Below are 22,500 nucleotides of genomic sequence, written 5' to 3'. Positions count from 1 at the left end.
TCTGCCATGCATGCCATTTTGTAAATTCGGATGGATTTTGATTGGCTGTCGGTGTTTTGTTTTCGTTTGCCACTGTCGTTAATAGTTGGGGTGTGGACTCCGCCATCCACTAGGGTTAGAACAATTTTGAAAACTATATTTGTTATAGTTATCATTATAGATATTGTTTTTGGTGTGGACGGCCCTTTAGACCTGTCCTCCCCAGTATTGCTGTGGTATAATTCCTGCCTAGCATGCAGGATGCTATGAGTATCAAGATCAGTGTTGAGGAAGCTACATTTAAAAGTAAGCCTTTCTTTCTTGCTCATTTTCACAAGTTACTATTAATTGCCATGAAGCCATATTTTTCCCAGCGTGCAGTAGCAGGGTACCCAATAGTTGGATCCTGAGCGTGACCCCTGGCCAGTGAAAGACGCATGGAAGCATTTACAATATAGACAGACTGCTAGATAGCTAAAGAAATGGAGTAATGGATAGAGAGATGGATAGATACATACATACTGTACATACATACATAGGTACACAGATAGATGCATAGCAATGGTATATGTCAGGGAAATATGTAATAAAGCAGGTGCATTCTGGATTAAGGATAACTCTATTTAATATGCTCATCTCCTTGTCAGTGGCCTCTATGCCAAAATCCATACTCCATTAACCTCTATGAGAGATGATGCTTATATCATTAGCTTGTGTGTGTATGTGGGTTGATGATGATGATGTATCTAGGTTAATAAAATATTTTGGCTGTGTGCGGCTGTGTGTCATGACTAAATTAGTTATTTGGGGACAAGATTATTTATCTTTAAATTTCAGAATCAAATGAGCTTATATGACAGACTGGCGTAAATGTATGACAGGAAATAAAGCATGCATTTCTGCTGTCCTTTCCTTTTATCTCATGCATGTATTTTTCTATACTGTTAAACATTTAGCTCATGCTTTCTTTTTCCTACTTTGTCCCCTTGTCAATATCAGGTCCTTTCCTGATCTGATGATTTTTGACTATCATTTGCGGCATGAATTCGTAAAGTCTACTGAAATAAGAAACCAGTGTACTCTATATATACAGTACATATATACATGTGTTTTGATTTGTGGTCAAAATGATTACTCTACAGGGGGCATGAACCTTTGCTACCTACTGTGACAGGCATTTAGTGCAATATCTGTGTGAGCAGCCACTACAAACAGTCACTCAAGTTCCAACCTAACCCTATTTGTTACCTCAGCACACAGAATATTCTCTCAACCAGTTGGACCAATTAACGAAAGATAGCTAACGTAACCTCCTTTCTATAAACCTTAACAGCATGATGGGTTTTCATAAAGGGACACATAACTTAACTTGCTAATATTTAATAACTAATGCTGTGTGGATTTGTTTCTGCAGTCAGTACCGTACAACAGAAGTTGACAGCACTTCTGTTAGAAGTGCCCACTCTCAGTTGTCAGTCAACCGATGCCAAGGGAAATGAACTACTCAGAGTCTTAAAGCTTTAGTACGTAACTTTTTGATATTAATGAATGTCCGTTACATTCAAGTCATTGCCAAATGGGTTGCTACAAAGCCAATTAAGACTATCAGCTCCACACAACTCTCTCTGGATTTCTCAGTGTGACTATGTTCAGAAGATTGGGTCAACCGGCAACTTTCACGCGCAGAAACTCGAGTGAAAATAATGACCTCTTCTGAAGAGACCATCATGTTTTTTTAATCCTCCGTGTCCTCCTTGGCTACTAGCAACTGTGTGTGTGTGTGTGTGGGGGGGGGGGGTTGTCAGTGTTGTTGTCATTACTTAGAATTCCTCATGGGGGAGACAGAAACTACGCACTATAGCTATAAGGTGTAGACGTTTTTAAAAAAATATTTTTTCCTCCTTTTAAAAATTTCTATATTTATATTTTCTCACACAAACCTTGAGGATAATTTTAATTTTAAATTAACTAAAGGGAACACCTAATTGATGTATAACTAATTCCGTAAGAGTCACAGGGTCGCCAAGTCTATAACGTCCACAATTGCAACAAGTGACTGATTCCATCGGTGTTGTGACCAAGGTTGGCCACCTCAATTCTGAAATGTAGATTGTGTCAAACCACCCAACCTAAAACTACATTCTACAGTGCCACAGAAACACTGGAGTGCAGTGTGCAGTCAGTATGAAAAGCACATGGTTCTTGAATTTCATGGTAAAGCATGAACCATGCCGTGGTCCTATTACATGCTCTACCAAAGGGATCATACTGTTACTGTATAAACCAAAGCTGCAATGGACGTTGCAGCACTCATCTTGATGCCAGTTTTGGACTGAATGAATCTCCCCTGTTTCCCTCTTCATTGTTCTGCTCCAATAGGTGCCTGCAAAGACGTATGTGCTCTTTCTTTTTTTACCCAACCCCAAAAAGGTAAGATATTCTTAACTTTTTGGGGGCTAGACATGGAGTCAAAGTCACAGCTGGTCCAGAGAACACCACACTCATTTTTACTAAACTCAGCCTACCTTCAGCGTTGCTGAAGTGGATCTGTCTGTATCGATGCTCTCTGTGTGATCATCCCCTATCCTCTGGTGGCATTATGCTCCATCTCTTGTGCAGTAAAGTCAGCCAAACGGAGTTCATGTTGTTCTGTCGATCCTCTCTTTGGAGAACAGGAACAGAGGACAGTTAAGTGTTCTATAAAATATTAGAGGAAGTAGTTGAGGTTTGTGTGTGTCCGTGCTTGTGTGTGCTAGCACAGTGAAAGCTGCCCATGTGTGAAATAATGGAATGAATGTCAATTTCCTTCCAAGTGATATCCTCAATCCCTTGTTACGTAGATATTTCTAGAAAGACTAACAGTCATGCACAAACTGTGTGTGCGTGTGTGTGTGTGTGTGTGTGTGTGTGTGTGTGTGTGTGTAAATTGTAAGGAGTGTGATTTATGTAGGCCCTATTATAAAGGTTATGTTTTACGTTATCATTAATATAAATGTGTTTAAATGAAGATAGCCATGTTAAATAACTGGACAGAATGCTCTCTACTGTTTTGGTTTATTATTCATGTATTTACAGCAAAAGTATATTTATTTCTTAGCATTTATACTTAAAAACCTGTTAAATGTACACCTTATCTAACACTTTGTATTACTAAATAAATAAATACTATGTTGAACAACAGAGAAATAAATTTTACCGTAGAAATACCAAAGTAAAAAAAAAAACCTAATGGAAGAAATATATATTATATATATAATATTTAAAATAACAGAAATGATTTAAATATAATTTTAAGCAGATTTGATATCAGTTTAGTTATTCTAATAATAATAATAATAATAATAATAATAATAATAATAATAATATAATGATGACATTTGTACTCTAATGTATCTGAATAATCTACAGTGAATAATAAAGATATCAGAGAATATTTTTTATTGTCCTGCAAAATAATTCATGTTAAATGTATTTACTGTACATTTCTCACAGAAATATACGCAGCTGCAGCGTTCTTTAAACACACACACATTTGACTAAACTTGTTCTTTTAGATTCATTATTTGTATTCATTTAGCTCTAATTGTCAAAATTACATACGATACGATAGGCTACATTTCAAGAATAATGTGACAGAAATTGTGGACCTCCGTGTATGTGTGTGTGTGTGTGTGTGTGTGTGTGTAACACACCATGCTTGTGTATGCCTGCCCGCATGCATGTGTTTGTCTAATCTAAGTCCCTCTGCTGCCGAGTCCCTTTTAGTTAAGCCTACTCACCCCCCTTTCTCTCTCAATACCTTTGGTTTATACAGCTGCCTCAAACCCAAACTACGCGAGCGTGCACACACACACACACACACACACACACACACACACACACACACACACACACACACACACTGTGGGTGTGCATATGTGTGTGAGTGTACGAGAGTGAAAGAAAGAGAGAGATCATGTGTGAGCGGCTGAGAGGTGTAGTTTCTGTGCTATGAATACATATGTGGTGGGGAAATCGGGCGATCAGAGCAAAAAGAATGCAGAGAGAGAGGGAGTGTGTGTGTGTGTGTGTGTGTGTGTGTGTGTGTGTGTGTGTGTGTGTGTGAGAGAGAGAGAGAGAGAGAGAGAGAGAGAGAGAGAGAGAGAGAGAGAGAGAAGGCCCTCCTCCTCTCTCTCCACACATCCACACCTCCAGCCTCCAAAATGCAGAAATCCCGCCTCTCCCTCTCCCTCTCCCTCTCCCTCCACTCCTCTCCCCCTCTCTCACCCTCTGTGTCAGCCAATCTCATTCTTCCCTCGGCTCCGTCTGTCCTCGTGGCTCCGCCTCCCTCCTCGCTCAGCCAGCAAGGAGAGCTCCAAACTTACAGAAGCAAAGAGGGGGAGAGAGAGAGAGGGAGCAACGCGGACAGGCACACTCACAGCAGCGGTGGCAGAGGCAGAGGAGAAGACGGCGCTCTCACACACTTACGCTCACACACGCACACACACACACACGGGAGCAGCGGCAGACAGAGGGAAAGAAACCGGAGTAGAGAATAAAGGAAGAGAATTCTGCATTTCCTTTAACTGACAGAGAAGAGAAAAAAGAAAGGGAAAAGAAGAGAGAAAGCAGGGGCTTTGTGTTTTTTTTTTTCATTCTCCATCCCTCACTTGGAGCGCAGAGGCTGGATGAAAACAAGAAGTGAGAGAAAAGACTGAGGCAGTCCCACCGCACATACAGAAAGACAGAAGCCAGAACCAACCTCAGAAAACAGGGCTTGTGCTTTTCACGTCTTTTCTAAAGAAGAGAGAGGAGAAAAGCGGGGGAAGACAGACGGAGGGGTAATTCCTATTTTCCCCTCAGCAGCAGGACGACTCGCGGTGTTCATGCGTGCCTGAAAGGATCCTATGTGTTTTTTGGGAGCGTTAACCCTTTAAAGCGGGCGACACTGGAGTACGCACACAGACAAGGTAGACCACCGAATTAATTTTTTTTTTCTTCTTTTCTTCAAGCTACACATTGTGTCACGCGCGCGTGTGTGCGCGTGCATGTGTGTGAGACTGTGTCAGTATGTGTGTCTGCATGCTTTGGGAAATGGCTTGGTCTCTAGTCAATTGCCTCTCATTGTGTGAATTCACTGACTGAATGTAAACTCTCAGTCAATCAGTATGTGTGTGTGTGTGTGTGTGTGTGTGTGTGTGTGTGTGTGTGTGTTAAAATAGTGCCAAACTGGGGCCTCATTATTTGATTTGGTAAGAAAGTAGAAGCAGAGGGAAAACCTGTCTTTCCATCTGAGCCACGCATTTTCCCTTTCTTCTCTTTCATTTTTCTCTTATTTTCTCAATCTCATCTTTCTCTCATTCTTTTATTTTCACCCTCTTATATTATTTCTTCACCCACTGCCTTTGCGCTCTCTCTTTTGGCCCTATTCCCCTTATTTCTCTGAGTCTTGGCTCTGGTCACACTTTCTAAACTAAAGTCTACAAGGTTAAATCAAGCGGCAAGTTAGTCAGTAAGCCGACACTCAGCAGTCATTTTATTTTTTTTTATTCTTTTTTTTGCACTAACTCAGTCACTGACTATTACTTACTTACTATTAAGGCTGCCAGTCAATTACTGACTACTTTCTTTTATCTCTGTGCTACAATCCTCTCACGACACACACACACACACACACACACACACACACACACACACAGTGACACACACACATTAATAAATATTTCAGTGGTTAATCATATAGTAAGCATTAGCCTCAAGGTCTGGTTATGATTTTGAGGCTGTTACGTACATAGGGGCAATATTCAAAGGGAATGGAGATGGGGAATATTACCTTAATTAGGGTACCAATCAATGTGGAGGACATAATGGGAAACATGCAGGACAAACTGCTGTCACTCAAAGTTGTTGGCAAAGAAACCAAAGACATTTCGGGCCCCTAAATGTCTCCTGGGGACTAGTGTTTTTTTGGATTTAGTTCCTCCTCATGCAGAGTAGAAATGTTTCCTGTGTCTGACGACGGAACACAGCCCTGCTGTTAGTCCTGCTCTCACAGTTCATGATGTGGTGGTGAAGAATTCTGCCCAAGCAATGATCTACATCAGGTCGACAGCTATCAGCCGTTAGTTAGTGGCATATTTTTCTTTAAAAGGCCCTGTGACAACTTACATTAGTTTGAAACTTGATGTTAAGGATGGACATGTTGAATTTACACCCACAAGTTTCTCGTCCTCCTTCAAAGATGGACTGTGAACTTAGACAACAAGCAGCCAGCACTTATGTTAACTATGTTTTTTTTTTTAAAGTTTTCATTTGTTCTTATTTTATCTTTTAAAATTCAACTTTAAGTTGATGCTATGTACCATGATGTGTAGTTTGAATTTATACTATACACATATCGTATCCAATACAGAAATCGTGTATCAGGCCGATACTGACTCAAATAGCTGGATAGGGTATCGGTAACAATGGGGCCATCTATCCAATTCAAATTATTATTATTCGATTTATTATTGTAATGATGAATAACAATTTAGTACATTTATATCTATGTATTTATTTGTTACATTTTGTTTTACAAAGCAATGTTTAAGTCAAGCCTAGTGTTGACTTACAAATTAAAGAATGTCCACACAGTGAGGCATACAGCTGCTTATTAATTAAACACCCAACCCAAAACCCAGGTAATCTGTATCGGTGTCGGGAATAAAAACTCCAGATGAGTGCATCCCTGACAAACATTCATTCAGTGTTGGAGTTATGTTCTGTAAGCCAAAGAAGGATAAAGTGAGTCAGATTACTTTGAAATGATCACTGTTTTTACGTAAATTCACTGCACTGTTGTGTTCCTTTTATCTTAGCGAAAGATCAAGACAGGTCGGCCAACGTGCTTTGGTGCTCAACAGCTGGGTTGTGTACATGAACTGGTGACATGTAACATTGTATTCTAACTTTATTTATTAGTCCCACTCAGTAGACAGTCCTTATCAGTCTTCAATCGAAGAGGGTCTCTCGAAACCAGCAATTTAGCATATTTGTCTTCTATTTCTTGATATTTATATATTCTATTCGAAAATACCATGTGTATTTTTTTCAGTGTACATTAGTCTATTTTTTATTTATTTTTTATTTTTACACATGATCTACAGCCCAAACGTAAACACAACTCCTGGTATCTAAGGTTTAATGAAAAACATCTGTCCTTCTGTCCGATTAAATGTAATTTAATTTTTTTTTTTTTACAACTAAATAAACGGAGAGAATGATGAACTTAAAATGGGAAAATGTTTATACCTTGCTGTCTGTCACCTTGCCAGAAGTAAGCTGTATTCAACCCAGTAAAAGGAGGGGTAACCTCGGAGAGCATCAGCCCATCGAATGTGGCTTTCTGACAATTTAACGCTTCTGCTTTTAGCAGTGTGTATTGTGAACGACATGTTGATTGTGTGTGTATGTGTGTGTGTGTTGTGTGTGTGTGTGTGTGTGTGTGTGTGTGTGTGTGTGTGTGGTGAGGTGAGGGTTAGGGTGGCTGGACTGCTCAGACACAGAAAGAGAAGACGGGCTTTAGCTCTTTGCCTAATCGCTTCCAGACACAGAGATTTGCATTCCATTACTTTCTGTGTGTGTGTGTGTGTGTGTGTGTGTGTGTGTCTTTCTCTCTCTTTCAGTCTTCTCCTCTTACTGCCGCCCCCCTCACCCCCGTTACCTTTTCAATTAGAAACATAAATTTTGAGACGCTTCTAAACTTGTACATCTGAGTTACGAAACAGAAGAGGAAGTAGGTGATGGATTAAAGGAATTAAACTGTCACAGCGAGTGGAAAAAATTCTCAAAAACGACTGTGGATGGACAGATCGTAAAGAAAAGAGGGCAGAGACGATGGTAGAGAGAAGAACATGTGTAACTGATTAAGATTCCAGCGGGCCTATTACGAAGGATAAGATGTCAGAGCGAGAATAAAGGGGCTATCAAATTATATATCCTTTTCATATCGGATGGTTTGAAATAGTTACTGAAATGTGTCTGAGCAGAAAGCGAAAGACAGGTGCCGATGCTGTGAAGATGTCACAAAGAATAGGAGAATTATTTTCCAGTGGTAGATGTAAAAGATTTAAAAAGATGATGATTTGTAGTGGTGTATGTGTGTGTGTGTGTGTGTGTGTGTGTGTGTGTGTGTGTGTGTGTGTGTGTGTGTGTGTGAATAACCGTAAGAAAGTGGCAGAGCCTTTTTTCACATGTCCTTGTGCATGTAAATAATTACATTTCCCTGGATATATTTGACGCGTTTGTCAAGGTGATTTTTACGTGCACATATTTGGGCTTTTTCTGCTTCTCAGGAATGTTTTAGTGGATTAGGCGGACTGTGAGTTTCAGACCAACCGCTGTGAGAGAAAATGCAGTCAGTCAAGCAGCACAGACAGCTGCCACATTCCACTGGTGGAATGGAACACCAAAAAAGTACAATTTGGTAAAGTTAGGATACAGCAGCACATTAATGAAGTTGTGACTGTATAATTAAGGAGCACCTTCAATGTTTTGGTGTTCATACGACATGAGGCCTCATTGGCAAATAATAAAACTACAGTAATTATTATAGTCACAGCTTGACAGAAAAGGGAAAAGAAAGGGATTTGAATGCGGTATGTTTAATGACATGCTATTACAACAACTGAGTAATATCGTCTAATTATACTGTACAAAACAAAGAAGTTTCATTGGAATGGATGTGGAGCCGTGAACTATTTTTACTTTTTCAAACTTTATTTTCTTAGTAATGGACTGAACTGAGCAGCTGAATAGACCTTTTTCACGGCAGACATGTTGACATGTCATAGTAGGAAAAGCACAGTTGTATTCAAAACCATTAATGATGGCTGCATTCCTCTTAGGAGAGGTCCTGGTATTGTGCATGCTGACTCACTGAAACAGCTTACTGGGACACTTGATGGAATTGAGCCATCGTTAAGGTTATCAATTTCAGCTGTGCTTTTCCTACTACGACAAGTCAAAATGAAAAAGCTCCATTGGCAGTGAGTTTGCTTGTGATGCTTCAACATGGCGAGGTAGTAATAATTGTTTGGCAGTAACTGCTGATACATTTCAGTATTGGGATCAATTGGGTACAGTTGATGCGGATGTTCCTCTAGTACACGGATCTTCAACAGGGGGGTCCGGGAACCTTAAGGGGTCCTCAGAGTCATTGCGGGGGGGCCTCCAAATTATTGTTAATTTTTGAAAGTTTTTTCAAAAATAAAAAAGTCTTAACATGAATCCAACATATTAGCAAATATAAATTCCCCACTGATGATGGGCTTACTGGCCTATAGGTGAGGTAGTCACTGAGGTAGCCATCCACAGATGGATTCAATGTGACACAATGTATTTTGAACATTATTTATAAAATCGTGCCAACAATTAGTAGGCTATTTTAATAGCTTAGTATTTTATGCACAAAAAGGTATGTATAAAGGCATTTGGTCGCCCTGCAAGTTATTGTAGGCCTAGTTTAATATGCAACTTCATATTATACAATATATGTAGTAGGGGTCCCTGCTCTGTCACTCTTTCAGTTAAGGGGTCATTGGCTTAAAAAATGTTGAAGACCCCTGCTCTAGTACATCAGAAATAATAGACAATTTCCTTTAAATGGCAATTACTAGCCAATTTTGAATGAATAAAGTTAACTTTCTGTGCATGTATGTTTCATACATGCACAGAAAGTTAACTTTATTCTGTTAATCTTATATGTTGCTTGAAGGGACCACATTTTGGCCATATTTTTAGTAAAGCCAACAGTGTCAGTATCAGTCTGAGGGTGCACCTTATAGGCCTTTTAGACCAGAGCTGGCCTCTGGGTTCAACGCTCATCTACAGCATCTGGCAGTGCGAGCTTGTCGTCGTGGCACGGTGTAAGCCTTTGGAAACAGTAGCTTTCAAAGCGCAGCGGTGCTGTTGCCTTTGGTCTGAAATGCCCTTTAGAGAAGGAAATGCAGGAACAAAGATGGGTTCGGATTTTAAAGCCACAATAAACGATGCACGTTGCATCACATTTGCAGTTTGGTATGTAACCACTAATGGAAACTAGACCCAAGTGCTTCTGCAGCTTGATGTCACTTTTGATTGGAGTTATTATGGGATTTTTGTCTTTTGAAATGTGTGTTATTCAACAATGCGCAAGCAGTGCAAGTGTGTTTGTGTAAGTGTCACTGTGTGGATGTGATGGTGTGTGATTTTCTTTAGCTGCAGGTTTTATCAGATTATTATGGATGTATCTGCAGATTATAGCCGACAGTGTATTTGTGAAGGACTGACCACTGGGGCAGACAATGTGACCAGCCAACCATTATATGGCCTGCTGGATCCCAGCACTGCTGCAGTTAGAGGAACACTCACACACACACACACACACACACACACACACACACAGACACACACACACACACACACACACACACACTGGCATGTATGTTGCTGCACGGATATGTACACATTCACATGAGCAACCATGCGTGGGATGCAGGAACACACACATTGTCCTAGTGTTTCTGTGCAAGTTTGAGAAACAAGCTGCCAGTGTGTGTGTGTGTGTGTGTGTGTGTGTGTGTGTGTGTGTGTGTGTGTGTGTGTGTGAGAGAGAGAGAGAGAGAGAGAGAGAGGAGATAAGTATGTCTTGAGAGATTCATCCTGCTTTAAGGAACTTGACTCTTCTATCTCCTCAATTTCTCATTCCTGCACTTTTCTTTCGTTTATCTCTATCACTCTCTTGCACACACACACTCATACCCCCCCCCTCGCCTCGCTCTCTCTCCACAAATAGAGCACTATCTCCTAGCAACAAGGCCTTTGAGAGTGATGTGTGAGATAGATTGGGTGTCTGTGATATAGGGGCCTCTGTGTGTGTGTGTGTGTGTGTGTGTGTGTGTGTGTGTGTGTGTGTGTGTGTGTGTGTGTGTGTGTGTGTGTGTGGGTGTGTGTTTATGTTTTAAAGCTAGAAAGATGATGAAAGTCATCAGAGGAAGGACATCACTTTGAAACAGGAGTTAAGGAATGAATGTGAGTCAGTGGCTTGCTCTTGCAAGTACAGTTATGTGTGTGTGTGTGTGTGTGTGTGTGTGTGCACGTGTGTGCGTGTGTGCGTCTGTAGTAATTTTCCTGATGGACTGCTATTACTCAGAAAATAAAAAGTTTCAGTTATTCCTAAAATGCCCTGAACCACACACACACACACACACACGCACACACACAAACATGCACACACACTCACACACACACACACACACACACACACACACACACACACACACACACACACACACGCATGCACAGTATTATGCTGTAACATTATTCTTTTGCTATGCATATTTGAACACAAGGATTTACGATAGTTTAAACACAACACTGACCCGTGGCGGCACAAGCTCAGTTTTATTATTTTGGCCATATTTCCCTTTTTTATTATTTTCATTACATACAAGGGCATTTATAGTTCATTCATCATAAGAGCGTAGCTGTAATGTGTATAAGGTGGGGTGTATGTGTGCCTTTGGACTGTTGTGTGAAAGTGTGTGTCTGTGTGTGTGCACCTGTGTGTGATGTACCTCACACGTCCCTGAAAGTGTTTGTGCATATTTTTGTTTGTGTGTGTGTACGTGTATCTATGTACTGAGTATCTGTGTTTTTCAGACAGCTCCTGTGAGAGAGCACAGCACCATTCCTTCTCATCACTAATTCAAAAGGACAAATTGGAAAAAATGAACATTCTGCCTCTCATTTCAGTAGTGGAGACAAATCAAAAGAAGCAGTCAAAGCGTCCACATTATTATCAGTCATACTTTGAGAGGTGGTGTATGTCCGCACCATAACAGGAATGTCATCTGAAGTATTTTACACACACAGTGAGAGAACTATTCAGGCCTCTTGTGCTGCAGAAAAAAATTATACATATTTTTGATCCAAAAATATACACAGTAAATGTTTCCTCATTTGACAGTATATTCACATTTTCTTGTGCTGCAGAAGTAGTTGCAATAGTAGTAGAATGCACTTGGAGAGTATGATGTCACATGTATGTTTCATGAAAGCATAGTGGAAAATTAACAAATTAAACATGTAGAAGTATGAAGATGTGCTTAATGATATTTCTTTTTTTTTAGCGAACAATATACAATTAACATTTACACAACTTCAATTAAATGCATAACTGCTTCATAAAATTGTTGCTAATTAATTTTCTGTCAGTTTACTCATTGATGTATCCATAAATTGCATCAGCGCTTTGTAACTGCTTTGCATTGATCCCACTCACCCATCCTTTTTTGTGATTGAAATATTTTTTTGTTGCAAAGCAGCTGTAGTAGTAGACATATTAAAACAACTGATCTTTTCAATTTAATAAGAATCATAATAATAATATTAATAATTTATTTAAATTGAATCTTGTATTCTGTCCAATAGGGGTGGGAATCACCAGAGGCCCCATGATACGACCCCATTTTTTTTCCAACTTCAAATTATGTCCCCCCCCCCAAAAAAAAAACTTGGTCAACATTTGTTTCATCTAAAAAGATCAATTTCTTTTTGTTCATCTCACTTCAATTTTATTTAATAGTTTTAATTAATTAAAAAAAGTTAGCCAAAAAGTTCAATTCTCATGTGCAATTTATATAATAAAAGATCGATACTTGGCATCCGTGTATTCATACAGCATTGCCACGAAAAAAAATATGGCGATGCTATCCTGTATCCATTTTCTTTCCCACCCCTACTGTCCAATGACCCAGTCCGTTTAGAGCTTCACAATACATCAGAAACCATATATAAAAGTAATGCGTTTCTTGAATGTGTAATGAATGAGTTGTAGGTGTACATTTGTGAGAAAAAAAATTGTCAGTTAATTTGCTACCTAATTGATGAATATGTTTGCCCACTTTAGACAGATGTGACATGAAGGTAAACAGCAACCTTTGAGTTTCTCTAGAGCTCTTGGCCTTTCTTTTTCTCCACACATTAAGTCCTTTTATTATCATTCTTATCACTCATTTCCACTTTATCACTTCCTGTAGAGCATCATGATATCAGGAAGGGGAGAAAGAAAAAAGAAGCCGGAAGATGTAGGCTAGTTTACACAAGGCCGAGAGAGAATAAAGAGAGGGAGCGGGCTGAGTGATGAGGTGCTCACTGACTAAGTGTTTCTTATCATAGACTGAGTCCAGATGGTTTGCAAACACACCTCCTCTTCATCCTGTTTCTCGCTCTCTGCTGTCCTCCCTCCCTCTCTCTTCCCCCTATCCTCTTCCCCCTTACTCCGCTACTCTCCCTATTTCCTTCATTTCTTCCCACGTGTAATCCCCTTTTTCCTTGAATAGTGTCCAGGATTTAATTTGCATGGAGAATTCCTGTGTGACCACGGTATAAATTGTGCACCTCCTTAGACAAACGTTGACCGTGTCAGTGATAATACAGCCTTTTTTTCCAAAGAGGTGCACTGCACACTGGATCACTGTCAGCTGCAATTGCGAGGGCTGTTTTACGTCATGACAGCCCTGTTGTAGCCATCATGAGGCACGACAGGACAAAATGCTGCTGAAGAACAGTCATCCAATAAACACAAATATCACCACTCAGCTACAGTCCCATTTTAATAATTAATGCATTACACCATCACATTGTTTCCTTTTAGTTACATCATGAAAAATAACTTGATGGCACTGATTTTAGAAATACTTAAATGTGAGACATTAATATATTACATAGATTAGAGAGAGTCATGACAGTTGAGGAGAAAAAAAGGCAGAAAATTGGGAAAACAAACTGGTAACAGAGTAGCACAAGACGTATACAATACACACACACACACACACACACACACACACACACACACACACACACAGGACCCTTGTATCACTAGCAGGCTCCTTTCAAGTCTTATCTAGCTGTAAGAAATGAAGAAAGACGATGTGACGGTAAAATGAACCATGAGCACCTGGAAGTAGTGGTGTATGTGAGTGTGTATGTGTGTGAGAGTGTGTGTGTGTGTGTGGGGGGGGGGGGGTTTGCCTGTGCCTGCTGCTTGTCTGTGTGTGTTTCTATTTCTATTGTTGGACTGCAGCGATGTGTTTCATCTGCTCTGCTGTTAAGCATCCTGCAGGGAGCCATTCCCCCTGTTTGTTTTATAATGAAGCCAAACATATCAAGCAACTGACGACTAATCTGCTCATTTGTATCGTTTATATAAATACATTTTTAATAAATAGAAACACAGTTGTATCGTTTTATTATTCTCCTGTTTTGTGTTCCCATATACATATTTGGACATATTTGCGTGCAAGTCCTCTCTCCATTTTTTTCTCGTAGGTAGGTCAGATGACCAAGGCGACTTATTGTAGCCGCTTTCACACAGCCAGTTCAAGGTGGGACAGTTTGAGTTTAATCTGCCTCGCCATATGTGTGAAAGGTAAAAGGATCTGGGTGATTTTATATACAGAAGTTTAACTTTTTAGGATTTATGCACCACTGAGCAACTCATAGCAATGAAATGAATAGCATTCATTCCTGTTTGAATTGAAGACTTTGACCAATGTTATTTCATTTTATTCATATTCCATAAAGTTAGTCAGTGCCTCCCTTGGGTAGAAAATGGATTGCTTAGATCTCAGCTGAATGTCAGATTAATGAAACGGTTCACATGGAGCAGCAGCAGCACCTACCCTGCTCTACGTTTACCACCAGTGACTAATTCAAGAGTTCACACTGCTACTTCGCAATACATCTTTCCTGGAAAAGCCATTTTGTGTTATTTATGTAACTAGTGTTGCTTACAAACACAGTGTTGCAGTAGTTTAATCAAATACTGTATATATAAATGTGTGAGAATATACAATAGACTAGGGCTGCAACCATAGAAATACAGTGGATTCCATTTTATTTCATCCATTTTATTCCTTGTTTTTTTTCATAAAAGATAACTCACACCGATTAATATATTTTCAAAATAGTTATATTATTGTCTGAGTTTATCAAAATTGAGAAATCACTCCAAATCCAGGGAAGGTGTACTACAGAGAGAGAGAGAGAGAGAGAGAGAGAGAAAGAGAAATAACCCAAGGCTTAGAGAGAGAGAGAAATGATTGAAGTAAACAAAAAAGACAAATCTACGGAAGCAACTGTGTACAAAGAGCTGCATAAACACACACACACACACACACACACACACACACACACACACACACACACACACACTTAACCCTGTGTCCTTGTTATGGTTACCCCCTCCTCCTTTACCCCTCCTCCTCCCTCTCTCCATCTCTTTTGTTTAGTCATGTCAGGGGCAAGGCAAGGTCGCCATCCCAACAGGCCATGGGGTCAACTTACAGGAAGTGTGTGTGTGTGTGTGTGTGTGTGTGTGTGTGTGGGTGTGTGTGTGTGTGCGTGCGTGCGCTTGCGTGTGACCTGTGCTGACATATGTGGTTTTGTTAATGCGGTGTTGTGGTTCTTTAACCTTAAAACGGATTGTGGTGGTGATAGCTGGACACACAGACACATTTTTACACAACACACACACCAAAACACACCCACCGGCCAGTGCCGAGGGGTTAGGGTGAGGAAAGAGACGATGACAGATACAGTGTGTTTATCTTTTATCAGTTTTGCTTGATCAGCAGCACTGTTTTATCTGCATGGCCTGTGTGTGGAAGAACACATATGTACATGCGTTTGTGTATGTGCACATTATTGTGAATAAGTGTGTATCTGAGTGCATGTCTGTCTGTGCAAGCGTGTGTTTGCTTTGTGCCTTGATGTGATTCAATATTACTCTCCTGTTCCCCCTTTCTCCCTCATTCCTTCTTCGTTGTTATTCATTTCTCTCTGCAGTTCCCTCTATCTCTCTTTTCACTGATTTGTTTTCTGGTTGGATCAAGAACTGCTATATCTGACCACCTGAGGAAATGTCATAACAACATGTTTGGGGGGGAGGGATAGGAGGGGAGGGATTTACATGAATAAAATAATTTAGAATTGATTTAATGCGTAGCTGGTTTCTGCTGCTAGATTTCATGCCTCACTGCCAAAGCTACTATCTTAAAACAGATTTCAACTGTTGCCAGATCTTATCACTCATTCTTCTTCATTCTAGGAGTAAGCTACTCTTTTACAACCCGAAGGTGCTACATATAAGTTGTACAGTATGTGTTGGAAGAGTAAGTTATAGTGATTTCAGTGTAGGATATTTTTTTCTTTGGAGAAAAAAGTAGCATAAACTGTATATTGTGTAGAGGTTGCATTGGCTCCTGCTCTGTCAGGGCTTGGGGATAAATTGCTACAATTTGCCCTCTCCATGATGGATGTGATTATTGAGCTTTAATGCAGAATGGCAGCTCTAGAAAGAAGCTATTTTATGCACACATGACATCTACATCTCACACATTAAATCCATTAACTGCACACATACAGAAACTGACTCGGTGAAGGTGTTGTGCACACAAGCAACTACTTAACATCATTCTAATGCAATGTGAACATTCACATACCCAAACTGTACTGCTGCAGCGCCAAAGCTTAATGAGATGCAGAGTATGCCAGTAGGGAGCTTAGCACCAATTTTACCACATCTTGAGCAGTCAAACTGCCGTAACTAATTTACTGCCATCGCAGTATTGGCTTAATATTCACTTATGACCACTTAATGGTAAGACGCTATCAAATTAGGAGTAAATGGTGCATGTGTAAAAGTGGCTTTTGTTTCACAGGGGATAGTATCAAATCTGTCTTCACCTCCAATGTTTTATATGAAATACTTTTTGCACACGTTCCACAGGAATAAAAAAAATGATCAAAACTGAGAACTAACAAAAGAGCTGACCTGAAATGCAGAGTACTACTTCAGATGTCAAGCACGGCCGATGCTATGTCTTGTGCAGAGTGGACAGGCTTGTGATAGAAAACTAGTTCTTTAGACATCAGACATACAGTATATTGAATGATTAGTTGTGTTCCCTCATGGGAAATCTCTCAATTTTAACATTTTTATTTGGGATCGACCGATACTGGTTTTTCAAGGTCGATACCGATACTGATTATTAGTAGTTAATGAAACTGATATTTGGAACAGATATGCATTCACAGTGAAATTAAGATTTTGAAATGCCACAAACTCAAACACAACACTTTGTTTAAATGCTTTAAGCAATTATTTAATAAATTAGAAGCTTTCAACATAATACCCAGTAATTACCCAGTAACAGAGAGTCAGATAGTGTTGTGGGCGGGACATGGAGTCAGACTCAGTGGTGAGTGAAACCGAAGCAGAGGGACAGACACAGAGCTGTAGCCGAGAAACTTTTTAATTCATTAACTTTATCAGGCATATAAAACGCCTACACAAATATCCTGCACACTGCCAAAAAATCCCTAATTTTCATACAGTCAGTTAATGAAGAATATGAAGCTCACCAAGTGTACATACATTTGTATGCAGCAACATGTTTGATTGAGCGTTTGAAGCTTCACAACCCTGTGCCAACTGTACTGTTCTCTCGGTCTGGGAACGCTCAGCCTGACTGTGGAGGGATATTTCAGGAGCTAGCCCTGAGCTATACTTTGCAAAATGTCTTGCTCTGCCCTTTTAGCCACAAAGGGAATAGAACCCAAAACCTTTGCAGTGCTAGTGCCTTGCTTTTGGGAATGGAACCGCTAAACATGTCTTTGTTCGAGGACATTGGCACATACCCATCTCCCATACTCCTACACGCTCACATTTTTGAAATACAGATTTATAACAAAATCAAATGGAACAATGCTTGGGAATTACTTACTTCCTCACCTGCAGATACACACACTGGGACAGCCACATTTCTCAGCTTTCCCCCCTTTTTAATTACACTCTCAGACAGGTTTATTTAATTTATGCATTTCATTTGAATATGTGCTGCAGTAGAGTGGGTATGGCTTAACTGTAGTCTCAGGATATAATTACATTTTCTCTAGTGGATAGAGACAGAGACAGAGGAGAGCTCACTACAACAGGCACTGGGCTAATAGCGCTGTACTTCTCCCGGGGATCGCTTTCTCCTCTCTCTTTACCACACTCACACACACACACACACACACACACACACACACACACACACGCTCACACACACACACACACACACACACACACACACACACACACACACACACACACACACACACACACACACACACACAAGGCACACACATGTCCACTTGTCATCACTGACCTTATAGTTTTGGTCTGTGTCACTACACAGTAGACCCATTCTTCTCAGTCTGTCTTCTGTCTGTGTGTGTGTGTGTGTGTGTGTGGGTGGGTGTGGGTGTGGGTATGTGTGGGTGGGTGTGGCTAATTCCTATGCATTTAGTGAAACTCAAACTATCTAATTTCCTTGAAACTAATAGACATCAAGACTTAGCACATGGCTTTAAGGGAGTCCTGCTGCTGTAGTTGGCTATTCCACTGTTTGCTCAGGGAAACACTAAAGTGGGCTCTAAACACATTCTGGACAGAATAATATCGAGGATTAATGGTTTTATTGTGGTAAGTCGTTGACAAGCTGGTTTTAATTCATATCAGTGATGTGTTTAAAATTGTCTGCGTATATCAAATGGGGTTTATTAACCCAACTACATAAGAAACCAGGACTTTTAAAGTCATGGATAGCATATACAGCAGTTTTGGAAAGTAATGGTCACTCACACTTACAGTTTTGTGCACATGCCTCTGTCTTCTTAACCTTCACTTGTTATTAACTGTACGGTTATCAGAGGGCATGATCATTGTGACTTGTTTTTAACCTTGATTTAGTTTTTATCCTCAGAGGAGATAGTCTCACAAAGCTCACTTTGCTCAGAATTTGAAAGAAAAGCAAAACATTTTGAATGAGTCCAACTGGTGTTGTTCCATTGCACTGAGGCCTCTGAATGGCAGCAGCTGCCTTAGGTGTCCTCTTAAATGTTTGTTTCAGCACTTACAGTCATAAATCCCCCATTTTCTCACCCAGAACCTGGCGCACTACCTTCAGGCTAATTGCTCCACAGAGTTACAGCTCGCCATAAAACAACTCTGCATTCATAAAGATTAAATTCAGGCTACTTATCCTATTGCCTGGCAGGGAGATATGCACCGCTAGATTTAGTTTTTGTTCCATACAAATTTCTAGAGATCCACTTGGGTTAAGTATGCTTTGCCTACATTTCGGTACATATGTGCCTGCACATTGTGTCCATAACAATAACATTGAATTGAATTGGATTTTATTCCTCATTTTGTGTGTTTTCAAGTGTGGAAGCCTAAGGTCTACTGAAAAAAGGATTGAGCAGGGGGAATTCTAAACTGAATTTAACTGATTATTATTTTGATGTTCCCTAATTGACAGGCCCACTGTATAGCAACGGGTACAAAATGGAAGGGGGACGTAATTTAATGTGGACTACTGACGTACAACCACATGGCGCATTGTAAAGTTATTTTATGAATGAAATAGACATTTTACATACATCCTGGCTGGATACTCACTAACACAGGTTTTTCTGGTGTTACAAAGAAATCTGTGACCCGTCAATAATTAAATGTTGCGTCTTAGGGAAATTGAAAGACGTGGATGTAGCTTGAAAGAGAAAAGTAAAGAGGCGATCCTGAGTGAAGAGTTTTGTTTTTCACATAACACAGTTTCTAAGATGTGATCCCCGTTTGTGTGTATGTGTTCAATCGTCCTCCTTAGGTGGAAATCGAGGGGGGGTCAGGACCCACCCCATCTGAGGGTTGTTCCCCCCCTAAAAATACCAATAAAACCACGCTGTCTATTGTAAATAATATATACTTAAAATAATTGTGGACGTACAAATGCAAACGGGTCAAAAAATGCATTTTACTGTTAGTTAAGAAACATTTTGAGTCCCCCCTCTCTTGCCTCACATTGGTTTGGTCCACACAATGCAGAAGCAGTGTTGCCAACTTAGCGACTTAGGCTACCTAACTAATAATTATAATTTCATATAAATTCCCGTAGTGAGTTTGTGATTATTTGGCTAAAGATTTCTATTTCTTTCTATCTACCTACCTGACACAACCACTAAGCTTTATACAAATTATTGCGTAATGACGTCACAAATATGCAAACGAGTGTATGTTGTCATCTAGCAGCCCAGTCTCATGGCAGTTCGTGAAATGGTCGCGTTATTGAATCTATTGATTCGTGTACCGAACACGTTAATGTCGTTATTTTCGTGTGGTGAGCACGGATTTTAAAGTAATGACCTTAAAGTGTGACTTGTACACAAATCAATAAATTAAAATAATGTGACCATTTCACGAACTGGCGTGAGACCGGGTTGCATCTAGCTACTTTTAGCGACTTTTGTAGCTGGTATAGCTACTTTCATTGGAATAGAGTTGGCAACACTGTGCACAAGTCCAGTGAGACTCGTGGGCAAGATTGAATTGAGTCAGTAAGTAGGCTGGCAACGCTGTTTTATTCACTTTAAAAAAACGATAAAGTGATTATTTTTTCTCTAATACAGATGATGCTGAGTCATTAATAAATTAGTCATGACAAAAAAAATATGCATTTTTCCACGAGTCCGCTATGTTAGCAGTTATAAAGTTACTTAGCTTGTTTGATAGCTTGTTGGATAGTTTGTTAGCTAGCTTGCTAATTCCACCCACTGTGTTTTCGTGCTACACACTGGTTATAGGAAATGAGCCGAACAAAGTGCCACTCATCTGGTGTGAGCACTGTTCTTTTCTACGCTGTAACAGGACTATGTGAATGAAACGTTAAGTTGTTAAACTTCACTAATCTAGTGGCCGACCGGCTAGCTTGCTTGCTAGGAGGCTCAGTTCTCAGTTCACTATCATCTGTATTAGAGAAAAGAATCACTTCATCTGATGTTTAAAGTTAATTATTGGAGTTCCACAACTACACATATCCTATACAAGTACATTTTTGTATGTATAAATTTGTTTTATTGTCCTCCCCCATCTGTTAAATGAAATTTACGCCCACGCCTACGTCCTCGTCCTTACTTTACCTGTGCAATGCCTGATGCCTGCTGGGATGCCTGGGGTAATGCTGCCTGTAGCTTTCTTGAGAAGCGCTCTTCCAAACTACTCCACACTGCACTTTCTTCGGTCCTGAGCAACACACCTGCCATGACTTTCTTTGTCACACACCCAAGTCGCGCCTACTGACGGTCAGAAACACTGATGATATAAATGGTTCACGAGGAAAAATACCAAAAGCAGACTTTACCTTTAGTCAAGGTAGGCAGCTGCCTGAGGCCTAACTAAAAGGGCCCCAAACAGCTGTAGATTTATTATGAAACATATTAAATGTGTTACTATTCTAACTCACTATAATATTACTATTCTAACTCATATTACTCTGAATACCTTGTCATTGTGTCTTCCTCCCACACAGTCCCTACACAAACACACATGGGGGGGAATCAACACAAAAACACCATGACATACACCAAAAACATGCTGTCAGAGCCATTTTGAAGGCCAGAGCTTGCTTTTGTATTGACTCCCATTTTGTTGCCAGGTGTTCCTGTTATTTTGTTCACCCCGTGTATATAAAGGAACTGGGCAATAAACACTTTCAGCCTTGCATTCCTAGATATGAATCAGTGCCTATTGTGTTGGATTGTCACTTCTGATGAGTATGTACAGATTAAGACAAAACATGATTGGAATTATTGTGTGGGTGCCAACAAGCTTCCATAAGTGTCTTTACTGTTTATTTGATGGTCCACTATTTCACTGGCTCATACTGTCATAATAAATATGATTTATTATGAAAAAGGCTTCTTATAACATCAGGTGGATGTTTGTGTATCCCCCTGTGTGTGCTGGTATTTGTCTGTTTCTTTCTGTGTGTGTGTCCATGCATTGTGTAGTGTTTGCATGCGATTGTGCACGAGTTGAATCATGCACTTTAATATCCATTCTTTCTTGAGGCATCAGACATTCATGTTGGGCTAAAAGTTCCTCACAAAATATTAAACACATAGTAGTAGCATCGGAAAAAGCCTGCAGCCTTGTTTTGAAAATATGAACTGCAGCTCAACATTGACGTAAAGTCTGTTTCAGCGTGCCAGAAGTCTTAAACGCTTTTTATGAGTCAGGGTCCAAGAATAAGACATTAAACTATGTATTTGGGTCATGCGCTGAGAAAACTGAAGAACTAAATGGCCCAGAAGTGATTAACGAGGTCTGCAGTAGTGATTTTGTTGATTGGTTGTAAATTTTACCTTTATTTAAACAGAATAGGGGGCTGTTATAAAGAAACACCTGTTATTGGGAGATAGCTCACACAGGTCACCAGTTTAGTGTCTCATTTCCATTGCATGGTAAGGCTCGACTCGACTCACTTTTGGTACCAGGTCCTTTTCTCTATTTCATTTTCCACTGCAGATAGAACCCCCTCAGTGTAGGCAGGATTCTCAGCGGATCGTCATAGCAACGCCACTGCGTGACATCATCTTCAGCATGACACTCCCTGAAACCGTAGTGTCATATAGTTA

At 40.0% G+C, this 22,500-nt stretch overlaps 1 protein-coding gene across 11 annotated transcripts in view; it reads left to right on the top strand.

Annotated features, from left to right (window-relative positions):
• The window catches only part of LOC116046942 (teneurin-3), a 293,082-nt gene that overhangs the window by 48,899 nt on the left and 221,683 nt on the right, over nucleotides 1-22,500 (top strand). The window contains exon 1 of one of the 11 annotated variants that reach the window (XM_031295420.2): nucleotides 4,345-4,928. The exons of 9 other annotated variants lie outside the window; for them this stretch is intronic. The gene's annotated coding sequence lies outside the window, so the exon portion shown is untranslated. Of the gene's footprint in view, nucleotides 1-4,344; nucleotides 4,929-22,500 lie in introns of those variants that run through there. One more of the 11 variants, XM_036000175.1, reaches the window with a different exon arrangement.

This window comes from Sander lucioperca, chromosome 4, assembly GCF_008315115.2.
Source record: "Sander lucioperca isolate FBNREF2018 chromosome 4, SLUC_FBN_1.2, whole genome shotgun sequence".
Classification (NCBI taxonomy): domain Eukaryota; kingdom Metazoa; phylum Chordata; class Actinopteri; order Perciformes; family Percidae; genus Sander; species Sander lucioperca.
Note: the sequence above shows the minus strand (reverse complement) of the source record. Positions and strands in the feature narration are given on the sequence as shown.